The 23816-nt window shown below is 47.7% G+C and overlaps 1 protein-coding gene across 2 annotated transcripts in view; it reads right to left on the bottom strand.

Annotated features, from left to right (window-relative positions):
* Positions 1–23816, bottom strand: part of PAK5 (p21 (RAC1) activated kinase 5) — a 160324-nt gene that overhangs the window by 64174 nt on the left and 72334 nt on the right. Inside the window, exon 1 of one of the 2 annotated variants that reach the window (XM_036379679.2) lies at positions 20027–20156. The exons of the other annotated variant lie outside the window; for it this stretch is intronic. The gene's annotated coding sequence lies outside the window, so the exon portion shown is untranslated. Of the gene's footprint in view, positions 1–20026; positions 20157–23816 lie in introns of those variants that run through there. 2 annotated transcript variants of the gene reach the window in all.

Below are 23816 nucleotides of genomic sequence, written 5' to 3'. Positions count from 1 at the left end.
GAAATGCCAGTTTTGAGTTAAGAAACCCTCAGAGCTCTGTCCTCCCCCTGGCCTTGGCACACCTTCTGCTTGGTAATTTGGGCAGCAGGGTTGCCACCAACGCCTGCCTGTGAAGGAACAGGGATCCAATGAGCCCTTCTTGGGAGCAGCAGGGCCACACTTTGTGCTCAGCCCCAGCACTGCAGCACCAGCATCTATGTTTAGAGACTCCCTTTAAGAGCTCATTTTGCAAAACACTTGCTCATTATTGCCAACTAACCAGTGATTAAATAATCATATACTTCATCTCAGACCCAAGACAGCCTCCTTTGCCTGGTCTCTCAATTAAAGGGAGGGTATTCTCCTACGTTGGGCAGCAGCTTTATGGGACCAAGAAATCACATCAGTCACTCTGAGCTCTCACCATGCACTGAGATCTATTTCCATCTTCCCCCAGCAAGCCTCAGCTCTAAAGGTAGGTGGCTATCAGATAACAGCAGAACAGTTTACCCAGTGTAGTTCATCCAAATTTTATGAGGGATGCAAAGCTCTGCGGAGGTGGCTTAAAGCTATGGATGCTTGTGCTGAACTCCTGCACTGTTTGCAATGATTCAAAATGATTTAATGACACATCTGCTTTGGGTTTCTGCTGTTCTGAGCAGCAGGATGCTGGAGAAGTGAGTGTATCACATTCCTCCTGCACTCAGAGCCCCACTTCACAATTCCCATGCCAAGGCAGACTCTACCCTACAGAGGCACAGAGAGAGGGATGGATGGATGGAAGCTCTCCAACCCACCCACTGGCCCAGCACAACGGGTTTGGTGGGAACTCTGGGAACTCAAACAGCAGGGACTGCTGATGACAACAGTAAGGAGGCAAATATGTTAATATATTACAGTGGGCATTCCCAGAGAACCCTACAGGAACCAGACCAACCTGAACTGAATTTCAACAGGAGCTGGAAGTGCCCCTAAAGAAGGATCCTGCTGGTTCTGCCAGCACCCCACTGGTTCCCTCAGAGCCCTGAAACAGGGACCTTGCCCCTCTCCCAAAGACCAGGACTCCAGCAGTAGGACAAATGCTTTAGGAACAGGCCTGTGAAGATTTTGTCTGTAGGCACTAACTCCAGCACCAAGTGATGCAGGAAGGTTTTGTGGAGCACTGTGTCTTCTCCCTGGCCATGAAGGGAACCTGTGTCCTGATCCAGCCCCTCTGACACATTTAAACTGGCTGCCCAAAGTTAGTCCTGTCCAGCTATTGCAGACGCCTGTGCTTTGCCTAAGGCTGATTTAAGCCACTAAAGCCCTCAAACAAGGCTTGAAATACCATTGCTGCAGCACACAGGATTAATGCTGGTCCTTCTGCAGAGGGGTGAATGTCATTTGCAGAACTGTGTTAATTCCTGATTTGAATTTAGATGATGTTTTTAAATAAGAAACAAGCTCAGAACATCCGCTGGGAATCTGTGACTTGGATAAACCTTAATAAGTCACTAAATACAAGTTACTATTGGAAAAGTGCTCAGTGCTGGCTGTATAAAATTAATAATAATATTAACAATAATAAAGGGAGATAGGAAGATCACTTCTAGAGAATAATGGCTTCAGACTGAGTATTATGGGCACAGCTGATGTATTCAGAATGGTACAACAGCATTAATGAGCTCTAGATCAGCACACTCAATCCACAAAATACACTCCCTTTCTTCAGGAGAAGAGGAACAGGAAGGGAGGAGGCTCTACCTGGAGACAGGAGAGGGAAGTCCCTGGGGCAGCCTGGATCAGGACAACAAGGGTAGTGAGACAGCAAAATCCTGCTGCGGCTTCAGCCCAAGTCTCTCAGAGCTGACACTTGGTGTGGTGTGCCCTCAGCAATTCCTCCTGCAGTCCATGGGTGGTAACAGAGCTCAGGAAGCACCAGATTCCCCAGAACTCGGGCACTCCTAACTCAGCAGCCTCTTCAGACTAAGGCACTCCTTGTGCAGGGTGACTGTGCAGCCCCAGGTGAGCGGTAAGCGGAGCAGTAACCCCAACAACACCCAGCAGTGATGAGCAGCGTCAGGGGCATCACCCTGCCCGGCTCCTGGCTGCCCCAACAGCACCATCAGGCCTGGCACCCTCTCACAGCTCCTGGGTTGTTCTGGGTCGTTGTTTTTACATGTAGGCAGCACTACTTATTTATACTGGAGGGAAAGGAGAAACCAGCTGATTTCATACCATCTTACATTGATTTATCTATTCCAAAACAACATGAAACCTTCACACTCATACTTTTCCTTGCACTGAGTTGACGAATCTCCAACAAATCTCCCTAAACCAGTCCCGTGTTAAAATAAAAGACAGTTCTACATTTATCTAGAAGGTGGTGATGGGAAAATCTCCAAAGAGTGGAAAGGGAGTTTGGAATCTTAAACTGGATTAGCACCCAGCCCACATCTTTACATTGCTCAAAGCACAAGGAAGGCTTTCCAGAGAGAGAAAGCAGCAGCTGCGCCAAAGAATTAAATTTAAAATACATTTACTTTCAAAGTGGGCGAAAAATGTCTCTTAACTCCTAATCTTTCATACTGAGGACTTGAGTCAAATGGATGTTCTTTTCTTTTAAAAAGTCATGCAATTCAATGTGATCCTTCCCAGCAGGCTGCATCTGTTTGAAATGTTTGCTTTCAAAATGTGAAACCACTCCCTCCTCCCTCTTAATTTTATCTAGAATCATGAATACTCCATTTGCTTAAACATATTTGAATAGATGAGCCTCAGAAAACAACAATGTTAATCTGGGACAGTCTTGTGCATCCCTGGGGATCCATCCTATTTGGGAAATGCCAAGGAGGGACTCGGTAGCTGCAGTCCACCCAGGCAACAGCAGAGTAAGGATGGAGAGGAGCCTGCAGGCACAGTTTAGGGCTGATGTGAGATTTGGGCTGTTCTCTGTGCTTCTTACTCATCCACCACAGTAAAATCCTCTGAAATGCTCAAACACAGATGAGTGAAGGGAAAAGGGACTCACAGCAAAAGGGGCTCAAGCAGCCTCCTGGAGCAGATCAAGCCTTGCCAAGGAAGGGCAGCATTCCCTAAGGAAACTGGGGCCAAGCGTCTGTCTTGGAAAATGCAAATTAATACAGGGAAGTGCTAGGAGCAGGAAAGAAGGAAAATCACATAGCAGATCTCAGGCAGCGTTACTTCTGGGGGTGGAAGCTACAAAATTCTGCAATTTCAAAGACAAGAATTTAGCAAGATTTATAAAAAGAGACAGTCCTTGGCAAATCCCACTGAAGAGCACATGAAAATGTGTTTAATAAATAAATTTTATTTATTATTATTTATAAATATTTTGTTTATGTGAAAATAGCACAGCAGACAAAGGTTGAACAGATACATACTTTTGGATAAATGGCAGACCACCCAAAACCCCAGTGATGATCAGGAATGTTGAAAAGCATCTTGTTGCTACAACTGGCTACAGATGAAGAGCTAGCACACAACTTTTTAGGGAAAGGATTAACATCCAGGAACAGGGAGCAGGGACAGAGCTGGCTGTCAAAGACAAGAGAGCTGGAGAGGTAAGAGAGCTAATGGCAGCAGCACGGCCCCAGTGAGCTGCAGTGTCATTCCCAATTCCAGGCAGCAGGGCAGGCGTGCCAGTGCCAGCTCAGCTGTGATCCCTCCACCACCTCGCTGTGTCCCTGCACAGGCAGAGGGGACACAAAACCCAGCGATGCCCAGCCACTGGGCACTCATCCTGATGGTGAACTCTGGTGCCAAGTGACTGCTGCTCACACAAATCTGCTTTTCAAATGTCCATGTAAATTCAGTGCTGGGAAACACAAAGCCACTCCCAGGGCAGGGACAGCAACGTTGGCTTTGCTAACACAACAATCCTTCGAGTAACTTGGGGATCAGGAAAGAAGTCTTGAAAGCCTCGTGAATAGTTCCCTGTAAACATCAACCTTATGTTCTGCAATAGTTGAGATGAAAATATCAAATTAAGGAATGTTATGAGATAGAAAGGAACAAAACCAGCAAACATCGGATGATTCAGATGCACTGAAGCTCTGGCGAGGGTCAGACTCCGGCTGTGCCTCCCTGGGGCTTTGCTGCAGCTTGTTCAGCTGTAGCAGCAATTTCTCTATTGACCAGGTGGCTGATCCTTGTACATAGCTGTAATGCTTGTACAGACCGTAATAGCAGGCAGGTATTCCCAGGAGAATGAAACATGGATGAGCCCAGTGCCATCGGGCAGCATGAAGAGCAGGGCGCTCCCAAGCAGGGCACAGACGGCACAGAGGGGCTGCAGGTGTGGGAATGCAGCAGAGGGGCACACGATGGTCCTGCACACCCCCAGGAGTATCTCACCAACAGCTCCAGAAGTGCAGACACTGACCAAACCAGTTCAGGGCTAACAGAATTAGGAGCAAGTATTGAGGACACTCCGTTTACAGCAAAGACAGCTGAAAATACGTAGATACTGACTTTAAGAAAGAATATGTAAAAGCATGCTGGACAGCTTAAATAGATTTATTATCCCAAGTGGATCCTGGAGCAGAGTGGAAGAAGCTACCAACCTCCACCTCCTGCTTCTATCAGCAGGAAAAATAAAAGCCACCCATCAGCATCATGCTCCTCCTGAAGGCAGCACAGGACACTGGTGACTCACTGACTTTTTTTCTGTAGATGTTTTTAACATTAAGAGCAATCAGGAATTAGAAATGCTTTATTGTAGAAGAGGCATTTTTGGATTTATAGAAGGGTCCGTAAGGCTAAAGAGGGCTTTGAGTGGACAGTGAAGTGGACTGAGAACTCTGAGAAGAGAAAGGCACACGTATCAGGACTTCAGGTGTTTGACAGCAACTTTTTATAATGAGTTCTTCTGCAAGCAGGACTTTTCCTTTTATTTTTCTATAAAAAGTAGAGTTGGGCTAATAATAACCACTTCAAGTGCAGCACTGCACTAGTTATTGACTTACAAAACATTTGGATTCCTCCACAACCTCAGAAGGCCTCAAGGGCGATGGCCAGAGCAGCAGAAGAGCAGCAAGTCTGGAGATTTCCTTATTTTTCTAAGCAGGACACAAACTTCATTCCCTGTGCTTTGCTTTGATTGGTCACAAGGAAAAAAAAATCCACTGGGTGCAAGAAGTGATACAGCAATAAAAGAAAAGCATTTCTTAACGCCCAAACCATGACTGACTACACAGGGAGCCATCAGGGACAGAGGCAGACTGCCAATGTGCCAAGAATGAAGTTCTCTTTCAGGAGGGTATTTGCAATAGCACTCAAGGACTGAAGCTGGGAGATTAGTTGGCTATTTTATGTAAGAAAGATTGCTTGAATAATCAGTTTTTCTGATGTTGCCATGTCTTTTCATTTGTTAGTATGGAGCATAATTACTTCTGGTAAAGCTGAATGACTTTAAATTAGATGGAAAGATGGTCATTGCAAAGATAATTTTGAACATTCCCTTTCAAAGTTGTAGACTTAAAAATATGAGTTGAGATGTAACAGAATAATTAATCTGGCAGCAGTCACTTAATTTATCCCCTTTGTCTTGTTTCTTCCTTGATACATGCTTTTAAGTACCTGGTATGTTCATCCCTGGAAAATGAATAGCAGGAAAATAAACACATTTATCCAACCAACCCCTTACCCGAGCTGAAAGCCTCCAGTACAGTCTCAACCAGTGATTAAGTCCAGATTACATTAAAACAAATTCGCCATGTCACTCCTAATATTTCCACTTGGCAATGGCCCAAACATTTCTGTTTGTTTTGCTCCTCTCTCCAAACACAGAGCAGGGTCAGGCTCACCCTGGCTGAGGGGTCTTTGTGCTCAGGGGCTGCAGCAGGACAGGGCAGGCTGGTCAGGGCTTTGTCCAGCTTCAGAACCTCAAGGGGAGGGACAGATCTGTTCCTCACCCACCTACAAAAACTCTCTCCATCTAAGCGGTGCTCATGACACTTCTCACAGTCATGGTTTGATGACTGCAGCAACCAGAATAATGAGAATGACTTTTTCTCACCAGCTGATTCAGTTGAGCATTGTCATCGGGCGTTTCTCCTCTTGCCGTTTCACCCCTCTTTCCAAAATTCCTCACTCTCTTACCAAAGGGGTTCCCATCTTCTGGAAAGCACCTACCACCCTGACTGCAGGAATTCTGCAGTTGGGATTTACACACCAGGGTACTCAGAAGTGCTTTTATCTGGAAATGCAGAGCCACTCTCATCCTAGCAGGGGCCCTGCAGAGCCCAAGGGGTGAGCCCTGCCAGCCGGGAACGGGAGAAAGCTGCCACGAAAAGGATGGAGGAAGCAAAGAGAAGAGACTCCTGTGTGCCACCTTTGATCAGCAAACAACTTCCAACCACTTCAAAACTTAAGGAGGGTCCAGGATCATTTCTCCTTCCCCAGTGTGCTCTGCTCTGCTTGCAGCCTGCAGATGAAGAGCTCTGCTGACGATGGTGAGGCACCAGGGAGAGATTTTAGTAACTGGGGCGGAGGAGAAAATCAGCAAGTGGTGAGAGGGGGAGGAAAAGGAGCCTATATAAAGCTGCAAAATTCAAAAAACATTAGAAGAGAGAAATGTAAAAGGGAGAGAGCAAAGTTCAGGAAATTTTGGAACTGCCAGGTATGTTACAGAAGTGAACTGATACCCAGCCAGACATCGAATCAACACTCATCCCATGGATCAAACTCAAAACCATCCAAGATGTGTCCATCCCATCACCTTTCTCAAATGTACAAGGGAATTTTCAGGCCCCTATGGCACAGTCCAGCAGACTCCTGAGGTATGAAATTCAAGGAAAGTGTTTGGAGAACTGGGGTCAATACAGAATTACAAGATAATGCACTGGGTGTCCCCAGCAAAGTGCCAAGCTCTATCACAGGCTCTGCTTTTCAAACTGCACCAAAAGAACTAAAACTTCACCACATCTTCCAACAGGGCTTTCAGAAACATAAAACTCGGCCAAGACTTAACTGTGGGAGCTGACAGATCCAGGAGCCCCTCCTGTAATGGTGTCAGGGAGCAGAATGGTCCCCCCATTATCCAAGAAGAGGCAGTCAAAGAACCACTGAAATGCTTGGATGTTCATAAATCTATGGGACCAGACGGGATCCACCCCAGGGAAATGAGAGAGCTGGCAGATGAGCTTGCCAAGCCAGTCTCCATCATTTACCAACAGTCCTGGCTCACTGCTGAGGTTCTGGATGACTGGAAGCTGCCCAATGTGACACCCATTCAGAACAAGGGTGCAAAGGAGGATCCTGGTAATTATTGACCAGTCAGTCTGACCTCAGTACCTGGCAAGATAATGGAACAGTTTGTATTAAGTGCCATCACACAGAATTTACAGCATGGCCAGGGTATCAGACCCAGCCAGCATGGCTTTAGGAGGGGCAGGTCATGTTTGACCAACCTGGTCACCTTTTATGACCAGGTAACCGCCTAGTGGATGCAGGGAAGGCAGTAGATGTTGTTTATTTGGATTTCAGCAAGGCCTTTGGCACTGTCTCCCACAGCATACTCCTAGACAAGCTGGCAGCCCGTGGCTTGGACAGGAGCACTCTTTGCTGGGTTAGGAACTGGCTGCATGGCCAGGCCCAGAGAGTGTTGGTGAATGGTGCTGCATCCAGCTGGGGCCAGTCACCAGTGGTGTCCCTCAGGGCTCTGTGCTGGGGCCAGTTCTGTTTAATATTTTTATTGATGACATGGATGAGGGCTTAGAGTCCTTTCATTAGCAAATTTGCAGATGACACTAAGCTGGGAGCGTGTGTCGATCTGTTAGAGAGACAGAGGGCTTTGTAGAGGGACTTGGAATGGTTGGATGGATGGGCAGAATCCAATGGGATGAAGTTCAAAAAGTCCAAGTGCCGAGTCCTGCACTTTGGCCACAATAACCCCCTGCAATGTTATAGGCTGGGGATGGTGTGGCTGGACAGTGCTCAGGAGGAAAGGGACCTGGGCGTGCTGGTTGACAGTCGGCTGAACATGAGCCAGCAGTGTGCCCAGGTGGCCAAGAAGGCCAATGGCATCCTGGCTAGTACCAGGAATAGTGTGGCCAGCAGGAGCAGGGAGGTCCTTCTGCCCCTGTACTCGGCACTGGTGAGGCCACACCTTGAGTATTGTGTCCAGTTCTGGGCCCCTCAGTTTAGGAGGGACGTTGAGATGCTTGAGCGTGTCCAAAGGAGAGCAACGAGGCTGGTGAAGGGCTTGGAACACAAGCCATACAAAGAACGACTGAGGGAGCTGGGGTTGTTCAGCCTGGAGAAAAGGAGACTCAGAGGTGACCTTATCACTCTCTTCAGCGTCCTGAAGGGTGACTGTGGTGAGCTGGGGCTCGGTCTCTTTCTCTGGGCAGCAACAGACAGAATAAGAGGACACAGTCTCAAGCTGTGCCAAGGGAGATACAGGCTAGAATTAAGGAGGAAGTTTTTCACAGAAAGAGTGGTCAAATACTGGAATCATCTACCCAGGGAGGTGGTGGAGCTACCATCCCTTGATGTGTTTAAAAAAAGACTGGATGTGGCACTGGGTGCCATGATCTAGTTGAGGTGTTAGAACATGGGTCGGACTCGATGATCTTGAAGGTCTCTTCCAACCTAGAAATTCTGTGATTCTGTGAAGAACACTCCATGGCTCTGGGGACTCCTGCCTGGCTCAGCCAAGGCACTCCGAGTTTGCACCAGCAGCTACTGAGACATAATCAATGCACAAACAACTGCTGCTCAACCATGTGTATCAAACAGCACACATAATTAGGGCTGCCTGTGTATGCAAAGGCTCAAAATTAAAAGTCAGCAACTTCTAGTGCTACTTTGTGATTTTGGCAGGTTTCACTTTCCCACCTGGCATCTGTTCAGCATCTTTGGTCAAAGCAAAGATAACAGTCTCGATCATTGAGCACTTGTTTTTTGTAAACACCCCCGTGTGTGCAGCAGATAAATAATCCAGTACCTGCTGAACATTTAATCTCTCCATGACTGTGCAGAGAATGTGCCCAAGCCTGCAGGGCCCTCCGTCCCTGCAGCCCACCCTCCCCAGAGCTGCTACATGCTGGCTCATCCTTCGTGCTTGCGGCTTGTTTCCTCAGCCATCCCCACACTGTTTGCTTCCAAGGCTGGCTCTCACTGGCACAGATCCCCAAAATGTCTTCCCAAACACATACACTGCTGCTAGGAAAGCCATCACGACAGATAACAGCACTCATGCCAAGTACAAATCATCTGTAACTCCTAAGTTTGCTTTCTGCAGTTCTGAGACATAACTAACCACAGGTTCCTGATGCTGCCTTTGGTAGGGAAAGGCGTGGGGGGAACCTCTCCTGCATTCATTAAGGCACAAATGTACACACCTCTGTTTAAATCAATTTGACTATTTATGCTAAGCTAGACAGGCTCCTCCTTTGATGGCTTACCCTCTCACTTGTCCCACAGTCAAATCTACATCAGCTTTCTGTTTTCACAGTCAGCACTCTGCAGCAAATTCTCCCAGAAGCTATGCCACTCCTCCCAAACTGCAATCCGACTCAGGTCAGTCCAGGCACAACTGACTTTGCAAATGATTTCCCAAGAATCCCCTTCTCTGGAGCAGTACAGCACTAATGGGAATCAATACTCTACAACCCTTTAGGAAAAGTACAAGCTACTTTGAACTCTTAATTAACCCAAAAGACTCCCAGGCCAGATCCTCCCTCCCTGGCTCCCTCACCGAGGAATATGCTCCCCATCACACACCAAAACCTGCTGCTCCCTTGCAAACTCAGAGCTATCAACTTCTACAGGAGCCTGACCTGATCCAAAGTCTCCCCTGAATAAGAGATGGAGAGCAATTTTAAAACACATGTGATTACAAATGCCAGTAAAAGCTGAATTCCCATTTCCACATGGGCAGTAGAGTACCCATTTCACTTAAAATAACTGGGGAAAAAGGCATGGCCTTTACATGGCCTCACCACAGCAAACTGGCAGCACACATTTACTAGCAAAGGACACTAGTGAAGTCTCCTCCTTCCAGAATGCTATTGCTCTTACATAATATGCTAGCATGCATTTACTAGCACGCTGTGAAGCGCTGTCATAAATATTTAACTGGTGATGACAAAGTAAGAGAGGTGTTGGTGCCTCCTGTGTCTCTGGTTTGTGCTGCTGGCTCCCCCGGGCCCACGGTGAGGGCAGAACTATGAGCAGAAAACAAAAGTGCTGCATGTGAACCAAACCAGATGCATGGACCTGGTGTCCAGTAAAGCAACAGGACTTCAGCTTGTTAGTAAAAGTTGTTCCTGCACCAGGGCTGTTCTGTCAGGATGGCCAAGCCCGTCCCCAGCGAGGCTCCCCTCCCCTGGCTGCCCTGGCTGCATTAGTTATTACATTTGATAGCTTTATAGCATTATTTGAAGCTTGCTATTTACCCAGTTACACAAGGCCCAGTGGCTTAGAGCCCGCTCTCTGCCTGGGCTGCAAATCTCTGCAACTACCTCCAAAATAGCCCAGATTTTACAACCCATTAGGCTTAATGATAAACCCTCGGATTTATGTTCCGGGCTAGTGAGCGATGAGAGATCAAGGGCTAAGCTTTGATTCATCTGCAGGCCAAGGGAGATGGTTATTTCTATAATTTTATTTTTCTCATTATTTCCCCTAATGACTGCAATTCTTTTACTCTGACATCATGGCAATTTTTACTGTTGTCTATGCCAGAATCAATACTGTCCTTGGTCCTTTCACTTGTATTTCCCCTCCCAGCAGCACGGGAACACTGCTGGAGCAGTTTTCCATGCCTGCCCGGCCTGAGCAGCAAAGCCTGCTACAGATGCTAACTCCAGAACCTCCTGGTGCATGAAAGGCAATGGTATCCAGCATGCAAATACTGCTGGAGGTGGGGCAATGGTCTGGGAATGTTGACTGCTCTGCTTTGAACCAGTTCTGTACATTTGTGGTGCTTTACATGCAATGCCAGTGGTGACTGGAGTTGAGATAAATTTTTCTTCATAGTGCTTTAAATCCAGAACCATGAAAGAGCAGCCAATACTTTGGAGACATGCTACTCTCAGCAGGTCAAGTATCTGCATTGATTATAAATCTCCTGTTTTAACAGTTTCTCTGAAAACCCTGGGCCTTTGGAACCTGAGAGATACAAGAAAACATCCAATTTTCTCTCCAAATCTACTTTAAAAGAAATAAAGAGAAAATTAAATGCTCTGTGTTATAGGCAAAAGTCTTGAGAAATGGCCTATAAGGACCACAAATGTTCATGCAACTCAGAGTTTCACACTTGCCTGGCTTTAATGTGCTCATCACAAAGGCAGGCACTGCCTTTTAGAGCTGGTTCCAGCAAGGACAGGTGGGTGCATCATGGAATGACAGGGTGAGACTGTTAAAAGGTTCAGGAATACCATGATACTACAAAGCTAATCACACCTTCAAGTTATTTTCTTCAAAGATTATTACATCCATTTGACCATGCTGTACAGGTACACGAGGACTACTTGAGTAATACTGAGAAAGGACAGGAAAAGTAAATATTAAAGGGCAAATTCTAGCAGCTCAAATTTACAGAGTGAAACACATGCCTCATACAACAAGGGAACTTGTCAGGAGAATGGAGTATTATCCAATATCTGTCTTGATTGACAGCTTGGCAGTCTTTCACCCATTAAAAAAAAGTCTTTAAAAAGCATTGGTTAGCAATTATCACCAATTTTCCTATTAAGGAAATTTTCCATGGAAAAATAATTGCAGTTTAATTTCTAGCTAAATCAGGACAGTTGACTATTTTTCTTCCTCAGAAAAACAGAATTGGAAATTGCAGGAAAACAGCAAGATGCTCTCAGATCAATACCAGAGCAAAGGAAACAGGAGAGGAATAAAAATGGCAAAAGCTATGGAACAAAACCACACAAAACCCCTTTAATCCTCAGCTGAAGATCTCTTAAGAAGCAGCATCAGGTTGTTGTACAAAAATTAAATGCAGTAACAACATACTGTAGACCAAGTCCTACCAGATGCTGAGGAAAAAGTCAAAATGCTTCTACAAACAGAAGTTCATAATAAATGTGAGCCACAGAGGTACCAGGCTTTTCCCATTAGACACAAAATGCCAGGGATCCATTGCACTGATGAGATCCCGAGAAGAAAAAAGCCCTGGCTTTGAGTTCACGAGAAGAAAAGGCATCAGGGTGACTTAATTGGACCTCCCAGCACCTGATGGGAGCCTATAAAAAAGATGAAAAGAGACTATTTACAAGGGCATGGAGTGAGAGGACAAGGGCAATGGCTTCAAACTGAGTAGGTTTAGATTAACTGCTAGGAAGAAATTCTCCCCTGTGAGGGTGGTGAGGAGAAGTTACGGATGCCCCATCCCTGGAGGGTTAAGGCCAGGCTGGATGGGGCTCTGAGCAAGCTGGGATAGTGGAAGGTGCTCCTGCCCACAGCAGGGGAGCTGGAACAAGATGATCTTTAAGCTCCCTTCCAATCCAGTTCATTCTATGATTCATTACAGCAAACATTTCTCTTGGAAGGAAGCAGCCCTGCTGATGGGCAACACATTCCATACTCCTGTCCCCAAACAGAAGAAAAAATACCCATTTATTGTTAGCCTGTGAAGAGACTGTAAGTCACTTTTCAGCTAGCAATTCTCTGAACCAGTGTTTAAATTATTTACCTCATGCCTTGTACTTCTTAAGTACTTGAAAAAGCCCCCGTAGTCTCCCTGTGAATCTGACAGTGCTAAGAGTTGGTCCTCAAAGAGACTGGGTACAGAAAGCACTGAGGAGGGATGGATGCTGCATTTTCAGTAGTTTCTGTGCTGCATCTCTAATACCAGAAAATGAGAGACATGCCTGAGTCCCTGATAAAAGCCCTGCCTCAGTAAAGCACTTTCCCTGCTCTCCAGACCCAAGCCTCAGCTCTCATCTCCACCCAAGTGAAGGCTCCTCCTGCCTTGCCCCTCGGAATAAATCCTCCGTGGCACTCAGGCACATGGTTTTGCACGTGTTTCCCCAGGCAGTCTTTAGGGTATGGCTTACACCATCTGCTTTAAACTGAGCCCTGTCATCAATAGTTGGTTTTGGCAGGGGAGCTACTGCCAATAGCCCCTCTCCTTCGCTGCCAGCCCTCCCTGACTCCGGCAGGACAGCCCTGTCTCCATCCAGCCACGCGACTGTAAGAACAGACATCCTCACACGGCATCGTTCCCACTTGTTTGTGTTCCTACTTCCCATCCTTCATTTACTGCCCTAAAAACGTCACAACAGAGAGCAGAGCTTAAAAGGCAATCACCACCTGCAACTTCTGTAGCAGCACTGAAGTATTTTGGCAGTCAGGCCTTTCCCCAGACACGCTGACAGGGCCCACATCCCTGGTGCTGGGAAGATGCAATGCAGCCCCTCGCTTTTGGCTGTTTCATTTCGAGCTCCTGCACAAAAACGGGAGCACCTTTTTATCTCCTGGGTTTCCTCAACAGCCAGTGGCTTTGATTACAGTCCCTGCCTGGGCACCGGAGCACTTTGATAACATAACACCACAAACCCTGGCAATGCTGCTGCCAAACCCTGTGCACACCCTGTGACACAGACAGTGCCTCCCAGCCAGCCACCCCACTAACAGCACCGTGCTCCACAAACTGCTTCTTTAGCACGCTGCTCTCAGCTGCAGCTCAGACATGGAATTCTCTGCCCTTTGATTATTTTTTCCCTGTAACACAAAGCTTAAATAGGAAGAAGTTCTGCTCTTTGGGAAGGAGGAGTTCAGTGTGTGCAACAGAGACGAATTCATGTACCATTATTCTTTCCTGCATGCTTCAAAATCTGGGATAGAGGCACAGCTCAGGGCACATTTACTTTGTTCTCATCTCACTCTCAGGGAAACCTTCCTACAGTCTTCAGCCTAGAAAATCACCCTTTGCTGTAAAACACAAAACCAAATACCCTCCAAATCCAAGTGAGCAAGGCTACAAATCTGTTGCCTTTGGGCTCTTTACATGCAAGTGAGAGAAGTTTAATACATGCAAATCCAGCTTTCTGTGGCCTTGGCGGGATTTGGCTGAATAAGGAAACAATTTAAACATTCTGCCAGTTTACCTGCATTTCATGAAGTGTCCTGTAACAACCCTTTTGAACTATACCTCATTTCTATGTCCTTCAATTGTATTTTAAGAGCTCTTCTGTGAGTAGTGTGCAAAAAACGCATCAAAAATCTTTTAAGTTTATTTATTTACATGGCCCAAACAAACAATATGGCATTAAGAATTGTTTTTACAATTCTGTAAAGTACTGAAAGCCTCCTGGGATGGATCAAGCTTCTCCAGCTCAGAACTGGAGAGTTCTGCACCTTTGGAAAAATATAAAACTAAACACCTAAGGTGCTTTTCAGAAGCAATTATCATAATCCCTGCTGTTACCCCGAGGGAAGCAGTGGCACACAGAGGTTAAATAACTTCTTGGAGGTGGCTCAGTGAGCAGCAGAGCCAGGATTAGAGCCACGGTGCCTCCTGACTCCCAGCTCCAGGCTCAGCCCAGCACCTTAAATAGCTCAGCCCTCCGAGCATGCCTCTAGCCTGGGGAACGGGGAAGTTGGAGTTTAACTCCATCGTACAAAACTTCCTCTGCACAATCACCAGAAAGAAGCCTTAAATTTTAACAGCTCTAACCTGCTCAGCCTCTGTGAAAAACTGCTGGGTGGATTTTACTGCCACCAGTTTGGGACGAGTGAATTATTCACACGCAGCAGAGCGTGTCAGAATAAAAGGTTTATAGGGGCTATCACCAGGATCATTCCTGTGGCATTTATTCATTCCAGTTTCTGTTTGCTGGCATTTCTTTTGTCCTCCCCTTTGTCACCAGGATTCTCTCCACCATTCCCTTTGTGGGGTACCTTAACTTTAAAAAAACAACAACATTTCTGCTTAGAGAGCGGTTTAGTGACACGGCACATGTTTGTTTACATTGTTAGTTTTGTGTACTTCTACAGGGATAGCTGACACATGTAGTTTTCCCCCATCAGAGGTGACTGTGTATGTCTATTTCCACTATTCCCTTGCCTACAGCTGCAGTACCTCTTTTATTTCTTTAGCTGCCTCCAGCAGGGAACAATAAATCTAAAACACAGTCAAAAAAAGGACAGTCAGAAAATGGAAAAAATACCTCGTGCTATTTTTGGCACCTAAGTTCTTTGGCCTAACCTATTTTTGGCAGAGCATCTTTGTTCAGCAGAATCAGAACTCCAGCCCTGTGACACCAGGGCAGCGTGTCCTGCTGCAGGCAGAGCCCTTTGCTGGCAGCAGCCTCCAGCAGCAGAGCAAAGCCAGGAGAGCCCAGAAGGAAAATGATGGGAGACAGGACTTCACTTCCACTCTCCATCACTTTGTGCCTCTGAGCAAGCCACGCCGCCCCTGCCTGGCCACGCTCACGCCATATGCACAAACGGGATGGGTGCACCCCGTGCCCTGAGCTCCACAGGGGGAAATCGAGGCTTCCTCCAGCCCTCACAGCCTCCAGCCCTTCCAGGACCCCAGCTTTGGTGGTTCATGACGTGTAAATATTAACTGGTATCTACAGCTCATGTTTAAATAAAAGCTTTGCTTAGGAGATAAAGAAGGTTGCAAATGGCAAACGGCAGCCCTGAAGAGCTAAACTTGACTCATGCATTTCTGCTTTGCTGGTTTGATTTCAAAAGATATTCAAGCTCTGTATCTGAAACAGTTATTAGCTTTGCACTTCCACCAGATGCACCTTCCAAAAGTGGCTGGCATTCTCACACGGCACAGAAAAGAGAAAGTTGGAAAAGATGCAAAATAGCTGACTTGGTACGTTGTGGCTGGCTCTGCGTGACGCAATGGGAGCACACACTTCTCACATCACTGCACTCGCAGGCAGCACTCAGAAAGGGATATCTTTGAACCCTCTAAGGCACAAAACTTGGTTTAAAGCTGGAATTTCATGCCAGGGCTTTCAAGAGGCACAGCTGAAACACGAGAGAACCAAATAGTGTGGCTGGTCTTCGACCAGAAGCCTTGGCCACAGTCCTGTCCCCTGAGTTGTTTTCTCTCCAGGAAAAAAACCAAAACAAGCAAAATTTAACATGTAATTGCAGAGAAAATACTTTGTTTTCTTTGTCACAGGGACAGACCCCCAAATGCAACATTGAGTCCTCCTGGGCTCGGTGACAGGCAGGCTGAAGCACCCGCACCAACAGCCAAGTCCCCAATGAATCTCTGTGGCCTAATGGATTAAAGGCTTAATTAGAGTTACCTGAACATTAAACACCACTAAAGTGCTCTGAAATTTGCTCTGAAGGGAGCTGGGGGGAGTTGCCTTTTGAACGGGCAGAACTAACTGGGGTTTTGTTCACAGCTGTTAATGGTTTTGAATCATTCCCCTTTTCAGCTTGTTCCCTGATAATAAAGTGAATGCAGCTGTGCATCAGGGAGTGCTCTGGCACACCTCACCACCAATCACAGATGAACCTAATTGGGGGAAATTGTCATAAATATATCAAGCTTTAGATCTAGAAAGAAGGAAGGTACACTATGAAGCTCCTACTGAGCAACACATAAACCTCTATCAGACACTGGATAAGCTACAAGGGAAGAGGCCATCAAAACCAAGGCTCTGTTGGTCATGCCATCCATTTTTTAAGCCAACAGTTGTTTAAAACACATTTCTGACTTCAAATTGCTACTGAGAGTAGCAAGACAAGTATTTTCAAAAGATCAGAATTAATGGTAAAAATAAAGAGTATAACTGAAGGATGGTAGAAAGCGTAGGCCCTACAGGTGTGAGGCTATCAACCACCTGAAATCTCCATCATCATTTGTCTAGTTTCACCTGGCTGCAATCACACACCATTCCATCCTGACAACAGAGGTTTTGCTCAGCTTTCACCAAAACCTGGGGAAACCTGGCCAAACCCTGCAGCAGATCCAAGAAACAAACTGCTCTGACTTCTGCACGGAGCAAAGCACAGATAGTCCCAAAACCGCCTCCAGGACAGTCAAACAGCACCATGAGTCAGCAATGCTAATGCCAGGAGTAGGATATCCCAAGGAGGTATTTAAAAGAGAGGCTTTGTTTGAGATTTATGGTTCTGAGCCTCCTCAGCTGTTGTACCCACACACCCCTGCTGGCAGTTTCGGCACATGCCACACTTGTGTTTGGAGCTTTTGCAGAGTAAACCGGTAAAACCAGAGCCAGGTGATGTTTTTGAACAAGTAGCTGCCAAACACTTCAGATTCCTAACTGGAGCAGCTTCAAAGCAGGAAAAGGATTTCGGTGTCAGATGTGAGGGTGATCAGAGAGCAGAAGCAGAGATGCAGGTGCTCTTCTGCTCTGTCTTTCCAGTTCTTTTTTCCATACATCCCTGAAGCAGCTGACACCTGTACCCCTGACAGATCTGTGCCAGCATCACCTCCTGGGCACCTGCAACACGAGCTGGAGCTCTCCTAGAACTCAGCTTTAAACCCAAACTGCATGCTCCAGCTGATGTCAATGAGAACAGCTTGTCTCCCCTATTTCAGTAGCAAATCTGGGGTCAGAAGTGACACTGATGAGGTAAAGCCAAACTAAGAGTTATGATTACCTACCGTGAGACGTTTGCTCTCAGCTGACTGACAGCAGGAGTTGACACTGGGGAGCAAATTTCTTACATTGCATTGTACTTCCCAAATATTAGTTTCTAGAGTAAGAGTTGCCAAAATCTGTCACATTGGTAAATAGTAATGGGGAAGTAAAATGTTTTGCAGGAACTTTGCTTGTTACATGCTTCCATTTTAGAATCAGCCATTGGGATGCTGAGAACTCACTGAAAATCAAACACTGACTTACTGTGACTATTCACGATGGATGAAGATGTCCAGGAAAAAACCCCAAACAAGCAGAAAAGCCACTGGGAAGCAAACAGAGGTGCCAAAGTAATGAGGGAATCAAAGGAGCAATGAGATTTACTAGGTCTGGCTCCACAGGGGGTTGCCAAGGGGATTTGCTGATGACTCCTAACAGGGCTCTCCACAACAGACCTGCCAGAGTTTCTCTGTGGCACAGCTTCCCAGTGTGGAACGGCTCCTGAGCTGCCCTGTGGAGCCTGGTCCAGCAGTCCCTCCAGCTGAGGACATGCACACACACACACACACACCGTGACTGGTGAGCTCTCGCTTCCTCAGAGTGTGGCTAAGGTGAGCAACAGCACCCCGAGCTCCTACACAACAGGGACGTGGGACTATGGCAGGCTGGACTCAAATCACCTGGTCAAAATTCATCTCAGCTAGGAACCATGGTCTCACTGGGATACAAACCATTTGGAAAGATGGTTGAAGCAGAAGGGAAAAGTTTAACTTCAGCACTCTCAACAGGAGAGTGAGTCTTTCCCTTGATTAAAACAATACTTTTACTCAATTTATCTCAAATTAATACATTTAATAGCATAAATACACAATTCCACATTGAGCAAAGACCTTTCATCAACATAAAATGACCTACAGCCAAAAAAAAGTGACTAAGCCACAGACACAGGCAATAAGGTGACCACAAGGCGTAACTCCCAAAGCTTTAGCTGGCACAGCCAGCTCTGAAACCAGTGCCCTGCCGCACGCAGCCAGGTCCCTCTCTCCCACCTGAAAGCCAGGACAGCAGCTGCTCACCACGGGCAGGGCAATCCACACATTGGTAACCCACACGTAGCAGAAACAGCAACGTACGGGCAGGAAAAAAAGAGCAACGCAAAGGGCCATTTTGTGAAGCTCAAAGTGAACCAGAGGAGCTTCTCCAGCTTCCCGCGCAGCTCCTGGGGCGGACAGAGGGCCAGGGAGCCCCAGGAGCAGCACTACATGCGCTTGCCACCTCCAAAACACCCTGCTCAGGCACAGCCAGAGCCACCCCGACACCTCGGCATGCCAAGAGCTCTGTCCCCAGCAGCAGCAGCAGCAGCAGCAGCAGCGATGCTCGATGCTGGCAGCCCGCAGCGCCGGCTGTGACAGCGGGCAGGGCAGCACGGCCGGCTCCCTGCTGCACCCCGAGCAGCGCAATGCAAGTTTCACCGCACAATAAAGGCAACACATGTGGAGCAATGATTCCTTAAGGGCTGTCTGGGCAGCAGCGACCACCGAGATCTAGCTCAACGCAGATACCAACTCATTCCCTTCATTTCACAAATGCTAAAGCACATTAAAAATTCTAAAATGAATGGGAAAGGCTACTAGCAGAGGAGTGTCACTGCTGGCCCCTCTCAAGTTCTTGGGAATCGTATCCTTACTGGCAATGACAGCCCATTAGATCGAACACTGAATAAATTGGGGGGAAAAAAAATTTCCATTGTTTCTTTATGTTCGCAGAGGGCTGGTACGTAACAAAGAGGAAGAAAGGCAGCCTGCGTGCTGCTGGCGGGTTGGTAAAAAATTCTCAAGGTCTGATCGATACCATGAAAAAACCACCTCTCCTGGCCTGAGGCTGGAGTGTTATTCGAGCACGGCAGTCACCATGCAGCTCATTTTCTTTAGCTGCGATGATCCGAGGCTCATGAACACTGAAAGAAGAGCGGAGTCGATCGCAGGCATTTCTAATCCTTTACACGAAGGGGAAAAAAAAAAAAAAAAAAAAGGAATAGCGGTATAGAGGCGCATGCAGGAGCATTTCCAGGAGCGGCTGTATGGCTCTCTGGGCACCTGCTCCCTGGGGGAAACCCAAAAGCACATCATATTCGCGGAAAGTTGGGAGCAACTTCTGGGGGGGAAAATGACAAAAAGCAAAATGGCTTAAAAAGAAAAGAAAAGCCATTGTTGTAGGAAACCCCGGCAAGCTATCAAAAGCAACACCAGCTACGGCGATCCCTGTGAGAGGAGCCCGGGATGCCCTGGCACGCCCGCGGCTGTGCCGCTCCGCACAGGTGCGGCCGGGATGCCCGGGCCGTGCCTTTGTCTGCGGGCACCGGCGCCGCCAGGAGCGCACAGCGCCGGGCTCCAGGCTCCGGGCGGCCCCGCCGGCTCCCGCGTGCCCCGGGCAGGGGCAGCCGCCGCCCGCGCCCCGGGCAGGTCCCCGGCCCCGGCCCCGCCGCCCTCCCTCCCTACCTCGGCCGCCGCCGTCACGCCGCCCCCAGCGCCATGTTCCGGCTACATCCGGGCCGCGGCTCCGCTCGCTCCGCACGGCGCGGCCGCAGGTGCCGCCGCCCGCCCCCGTGCCAGCCCAGCCGAGCCGAGCCCAGCCGAGGCGAGCCGAGCCGAGCCGGGCGGGCGCAGCGCCGCCCCCGCAGCGGGCCCGCAGCCCCGCCCCGCCCGCGCTGCCGCCCGGAGCGCCGGGGCCGCGCCGCAACGGCCGGCGGCAGCTGCGCACCTGCCCGCACCGGTCCGCACCGGCCCTGGGGCTTTGTCCGGCCGCCACAACGGGCGCACACCGCGTCCGCACCGGCCCCGGCACCCCTGCGCGCCCGCACAGCTCTGCGCGCACCGAGCTGTGCATGCACCGTGCGCTCGTACATCACCCACCCATCCCTGCATCGCCCCGTGCACCTGCGCGCCCAAGCGCCCGCTCCTGCACCAGCCGAGGCACCTGCCCCCGCCAATGCACCCCTCCACCCATGTGGGCACCAGCTTGTGCGCCCACCCGTGCATGCATGCGCCCGTGTATCACCCACCTATTCCTGCATCAACCCATGCCACCTGGGCACCCACACACCCATTCCTGCACCCGCTCATGCACCAACCGTCCATGCATGCACCCACCCACCTGTGCACTCATCCACACCCAATTCATGTACCCCCTCACCAACACATGCACCTGCCCATGTACCAAGCCACACTCCTACCCACATCCATTCGTCTGCACCCTAACTCTGCAGCCATCCACCCACATGCCCCTACATCCACCCACCCACCCACCGCCTTTTGCACTTGGTCCTCAGTTATTACATTTTTTAAATACAAAAACAACCGTGCCAGCGTGTTTTGTTACCTGTAAGCTCTCCCCAGACAATGGTCAGGTGCTAAGGGACAAATCCGGTTAAGGCAAGTGATGGAAGGAAGCAATCAGAGGATGACAACAGACAAACCCCATCTAGCTCATCTAATTTTGGTGTATTACTGCTGGCAATTTGTGGCTGCCTCTGAAAGCTGCTCTAAGCCTACATTTTTATGAAATGTTCCATAAGAAAAATTAAGATTGCCTTTAATAAAGGTATGTATCCATCCTTCCACATGCTAAATCGGTAGGAAGATGATGGTTTGTGCTCATGGATGACCACAAACCGTCCCTGTCAGGAAACACGGAGCACAAACAGCAAAGTGCTTTTCAGAGGCACCTGCAGCAGAGGCTTCCTGGGAAGAAAAGACCCAAAGCCAACCTGATTGATACAGCCCTGCATGGGAGAGGAGTGATTTCATAGTTAATGATGTTGAATTGCACATCATTTCTGGTTTCTTTGATGCCTGTTTGCATTAACATGTGCTCTGTGTGGCAGGAGCAGAGAGGACTCGACAGGAACAGCTTGAAGACAAAGGTGCATTGGAGCTGTGTGGGGTGGGTGTGCTGGGCCAGGCAGAGGGACGTGCAGAGGCTGAGCCTCTCACAGCACTAAGGCACCCGAGGTCCAAATAGATTTCTGCACATATGAAAAACCCTATAACAACAACCACAAATCCATCAGAAATGTGCTCTTCCATTACCCATTACAGCAGTGTTTGCTTCTACTGTTTTTATGTTCGGCTCCATCGCTGCTCTGCATAATGCTGTGAGACAAAAGGAGCTCCCTTGGTTCTCCACAGCACATGGTGTCAGTGTTTGCTGGGATGGCCAAGCTGCTGCTCCAGCCTCTGCCCCTGCCCACGGCACTGCTGGGCCACTCTGCTTTCTGAGAGGGGCCTGGGGCACAGACCAGCACAAACAGCCCAAAATATAGCATAAAGTTGTTCAAAACCCTGGGCCATAATTTTCACCTCCTAGATGTGGAATTCAGAGACAGGCTGGCTGGGGTCACCCTGAGTGGGTACCATTGTTGGAAGTCACCCTTCTGCTCCTGGTTTCCATTTCTTTGTGGTGGGTTTTGCAGCCAGAAGCATCATTTGGAATCAGCAGCTACCAAAGAACATTTAGGCCTCTGGTAAAAACCCCAAACAACCCAACCTCTCCCCAGAAAATCCCAAACCAGGCTAAAACGTTAAGGGACAAGCCCCAGCAACTTGGTTTCAAACCTCAGCCCAAAGCTGAAGCCTTCCCCTGGTGCATCAGACCAGCAGTAAGGTGGGACAAGGCAGCGAGGGTTTCCCTGCTCTGAGTCAGCACGAGTGGTGTGTGTCTGTAATGCAAGGTGCTGCATGTCACATCTTGGCACGGTACATACAGCTTCTGGCAGGCAACAAACAGAAACCAAGCCTTGGCTGTTTTGTCTTTAGTCTCAAGCGTGACTTGGAGGAAACTCTCTCAGGGAATTGGCAAAATGGGCTGATGGCTGCCAAACTGCAGCACCAGGAGAGAGGCACTGCACCACTCCAGGAGTGATGAGGCAGGGAGGGAGGGAGCAGAAATCCCTCCATAGCCCAGAGGTGCTGGGAGAACGGCTGGCACGGAGGCTCAGGAACAGGAACCTGCTGAGACTCACACAGAAGGGAGGCAGCATACCCTCCTCGTATTCCCAGAGAGCCCTGGACTCTGTCTTCATGGCTGAAGCCAACAAGAAACCAGGTCTCTAACTTGGACATCAGTTTCTCCACTGAAGTCAGCTGAATTACCTAAAGGACGAATTTGACTATCTAATGCCTTCAATCAGAAAAACAGATATACCCCAAAGCTTTTCAAAAAAGGTTCATTTTGCTTTTACCTTACATACAAGGGTATGAATCAGAAATATGGCTCCTCGAGTCATTGCAACTGCCCTGAGCTAGAGTTGATACAAATTAAAGGCAGATAAAAATACAAAATGTCCCTTTTCCAGAAAAATCAGAGAGTAGGAATTTTTTTTTGTATTTATCATTATACATTTAAAATTTGATAATTTTGATTTAAAACCTGAACCAGTGGCACTAAACATTATGGCCTAAATTTCATTGTAATACTAAAAGAAATAGCAGTTAACCTCTACAAGTTCTAGATTAAGTCAAGTCACTGCAATGGCTGAAGTATTTGCTGAACCAACTGGATCAGGGGATTCTTGAGACTCTAAGCCCATTTCCTACAGACCCATTTCTTCTCAGGATGCACAAAAACACATTCTCCCTTTCAGTTTGCTCCAGTTTGAGAAAATCATTGGGGGTTGAAAACAAAGAGGGAACAGGAGATTGCACCTTCTCCCATATGAGTCTTTAGAAGGATTCGGTGATTAGAAACACCCCAGCCTGCTGTCAAAGAGGTAATATTTCCTGTGTTCAAAATGTCCATTTCAAATGCAGAATCAGTTTTGATATCTGTGTTTTTCCCCTTGCCCCATCCCTCCATCATATTTAAGGTTAGTATGTGATTTAAATTGAGCACAGTAACTAATGTATGTTACTTTTTCTGCAGTGCACCTTAACACAAACATTAAAATAAGCCATGGAGTGGAGGCATCAGTCATCGGTTTGTCACATAAATGAAAATTGTTAAGTAACTTTAGACTTAATATGCAGATTCTTAAATAAATATGGTAATAGCATATCCTGATCACAAGTGAAAAAAAGAGTACCAGGCTCCGATGAGGAAGTATCCGTTGTTCCTTAGGAAAATAATTAAAAACTACAAATGAAGAACAAGATTAATTTAAATAATCAATTTTGTGTTTCCTGCTAGCTGATTTAAATCATGATGAAAATTGTTGATTAAAGCCCCTTATTTAAATCTGTGCCTCTTAATGAGAGTGCAAGCCTATGAACATAGGCCCATAATAGTAATAAA

This window comes from Molothrus ater, chromosome 3 (assembly GCF_012460135.2).
Source record: "Molothrus ater isolate BHLD 08-10-18 breed brown headed cowbird chromosome 3, BPBGC_Mater_1.1, whole genome shotgun sequence".
Lineage (NCBI taxonomy): Eukaryota > Metazoa > Chordata > Aves > Passeriformes > Icteridae > Molothrus > Molothrus ater.
This window is presented reverse-complemented; position numbering and strand designations above follow the sequence as displayed.